Raw genomic sequence first — 3215 nt, 5'->3', positions numbered from 1 at the left:
TTGAAGAAATAATGACAGAAAACTTCCCCTACCTGGTGAAAGAAGTAGACTTACAAGTCCAGAAAGTGCAGAGTCCCAAACAAGGGGAACTCAAAGAGGCCCACATCAAGACACATCATAATTAAAATGCCAAAGATTAAAGAAAGACAAAGAGAGAATCTTAAAAGTAAGAGAAAAGCAGTTAGTTACCTACAAGGGTGCACCCATACGACTGTCAGCTGATTTCTCAACAGAAATTTTGCAGGCCAGAAGGGAGTCACAAGAAATATTCAAAGTGAGGAATAGCAAGGACTTATAACCAAGATTATTTTACCCAGCAAAGCTATCATTTAGAATTGAAGGTCAGATAAAGAGCTTCATGGACAATAAAAAGCTAAAGGAGTTCATCACCACCAAACCAGTATTACAATAAATGTTGAAGGGTATTCTTTAAGAAGAGGAAGAGAAAGAGGAAGAAGGAGGAGGAGAAGAAGGAGGAGGAGGAGGAGAAGGAGGAGAGAAAAAAAAACTAAAAAATATGAACAATACATATGTATCAACAATTGAATCTAAAAATCAAAATAAAAGAACAAAGAATCTAATGAATAAAATTAATTGATGAGAAAATAAAACCAGAGGCACGGAAACATGGAACAGACTGACAAATCTCAGAGGTAAGGTGGGGGGTGGGGAAGAGATTAACCAAAGAACATATGAATATATGGATTACCTATGGACACAAACAATAGGGTGGTGAAGGCCTGGGGTGGGGTGGGAACCAGGTGGAGGGGGGTAATGGAGGGATAATGGGAACATCTGTATTACTCTCAACAATAAAGATTTTTAAAAAATAAAATGTTTTTATTTTTTATTTGCATGATTTTTTGTTTGTTTGTTTCCACTGCATTTATTATTAATATAAAAAAAAACGTTAAAAAGAAAAAAAATCATTTTTAGTTCTCCAATGGCTCTCATTCTCCCTCTTGCCCATACAACTCCTGACCCATGTCCTCAGGGCCAGTTCAAGACTGAGTCTGCTCATTACTGTTTTCACAGAAAACAACCAGTGGCAGTAACACAGTGACAGAGGTTGGGAGAGGGTGGCAAGACTGCCCACATGGCGATTCAAAGAATTCAAATGGAAGGCCTGTGGCCTCCCAGTGACATAGTCTAAGGAAAACGGGCTGTAGAGGAAATAGGGTAGGCCCACCAGAGGCTTTAGAGCACATCTCATGGGCCCATGTCAAACCCAGAAAAAGAGACAGCAGAAGAATGCGGGTGACTCGCAGGAAGTTCCCAGTGTTCCCGTGTTGGGAGTGGAGAGAGCCTAGAGGGCACCAAGAGCCTCACTCATTTTGGCAGAAATACTCTAGTGTGGGGAAGCTACAGAAATGCCACAGACACCGAGAAAGGCTTCAAGGGGATACATGTTTACCAAGCACAGCAATCACAGGCCACAGCAGTGGGGACCATGCTACTGACGGTGAAACTATGGAATCTAAGAGCAGGGAATGGCTTTTCAGGAAGGGACTCTGTCCCAGTCATCCAAACTTGACCCCAGGTCAGACAACCTGGGAGTTCCACAGAGCAGCTGCCAACATGGTGTGGGGGGTGGGGGGACAGGGGTTAGCACATGAGAGAACTTGAAACAAGCAGCCAAAAGAAGGGAGTGGTAGGAAACTGCTCCAGGCTCAGGAATCAAGGGCAGTATTGGGGGCTGGGTGGACAGATGCACAAGAAGCAACACCAAATACGTCTCCTGCTCAGCAGTCAGTGGCCAGGGGGAAGAGGACCCAGGAGGCAGTTGAGGGAGAAAGATGGGGTCCTAAAGGCGAGTCTCTGGAGGCTGGATCAGCAGAAAGAGTGCACACTTCACCCCAGTGGTGAAACACAACTCTGAACCCCAAGTGGGGGAAGTGATGGACGGGGGAAGGTGTTACTGACTGAGGGTGGTGGAACAGCTTCACTGTAGTCACAAGGGCTCCCTCCAGCTCAACTGGGAAGGCACAGTCTCACAGAGGAGGTCCATTGATATGTGGGTGATAGAAGGCACAGAGGTCTTCATATCGACAGAGGCCTTTTTTAGCAGTGTCAGCAGACTGGGCGGTTAAGTTTGTCTTCCATAACCTGGGGTTTATCCTCGGGGAGGGCAGGTATTCTTGACACGTGACCAGCTTTTGAGCCTTTGAGGGTGTCTCTGTTCTTTGTGAAAGCCTCCCTGGTGGGGACTACCTGGTCTGGCCCAGGAAAAGGAGGCTCAGCACTGACCCCCCACCAACCATGACCATGTGGGCGAGACCTGGGGCCTAAGCCTCCCCAAACTGGGCCTCTGCCCTGGGGAGGAGGTGGGAGACTCAGCAGTGATGGAATCATCAGTCCCCTTGATCCTGGGCAGACCTCTGCAAAGAGAGTCTATTCTTTTGTGTCTGGCTCCTTTTGCTCAACATCATGTTTGTGAGATTCATCCAGGTTGCCTATAGCAGGAGTTTGCTTGTTTTCATTGCAGTGTAGTATCCCATTGAGTGCACACACACAACTTATTTATCCATTCTACTGATGGTGGACATGGGGGTGGGTTCCAGTTAGGGTTGACTTGTGGTCACCAGGCTTTCCATTGACCATGGGGGGAGGGCCCAGGAGGCTGGGTGGTCCTGCAGGCCGCCCGTCACCTTCGTCCTCAGCCTCCTCCCACTCAGGCATCTGGGGTGGCGGCTGCAGCTAAGTCTGTTTCTTCTGTTTCGGCCTCATGGTGGCAGTGATGGCTGCAGAGGCCGGGCGGCCTTTTTGCATGATTTTAGGGCAAATTTCTAATAGTAGCATTATACTACCAGCGAGTTGGTAGAATTAAACTGCATTAGCTATTACCAAATTCTCCCTGGGAAACATTGTATCAAATGAATACGCCACTAACCAGGTAGGAAAGGGTCCACATTTTTATTATAAATATCTCTATATATAAAAGGCTAATATGCAAAGTGTCCCCTCAGGAGTTCAATTGGGAGAACAGGAGTTCAATCGCTCATTATGACGTGCGCTGACCACGAGGGGGCAGCATGGAACATGACAGGCAACCAGTGGCAGTGGCTGGGGAAGGGCGCTGAGGGAGAGAGGGAAGGAGAAGGGGGGAGGCGGGGAACCTGACCAGCCCTGATCACCAGCCAGGCCTAGGGACCCTACCCATGCACGAATTTCATGCACTAGGCCTCTAGTATATAAATATATGTTTTTTATTATAA

The 3215-nt window shown here is 47.2% G+C and overlaps 1 pseudogene; it reads right to left on the bottom strand.

Annotated features, from left to right (window-relative positions):
• Positions 1–1991: 1991 nt before the first annotated feature.
• LOC102262427 lies at positions 1992–2769 on the bottom strand (annotated as a pseudogene).
• Positions 2770–3215: the final 446 nt, after the last annotated feature.

The sequence above is a fragment of the Myotis brandtii genome, unplaced genomic scaffold (genome assembly GCF_000412655.1).
Source record: "Myotis brandtii unplaced genomic scaffold, ASM41265v1 scaffold115, whole genome shotgun sequence".
In the NCBI taxonomy this organism is placed as follows: domain Eukaryota; kingdom Metazoa; phylum Chordata; class Mammalia; order Chiroptera; family Vespertilionidae; genus Myotis; species Myotis brandtii.
This window is presented reverse-complemented; position numbering and strand designations above follow the sequence as displayed.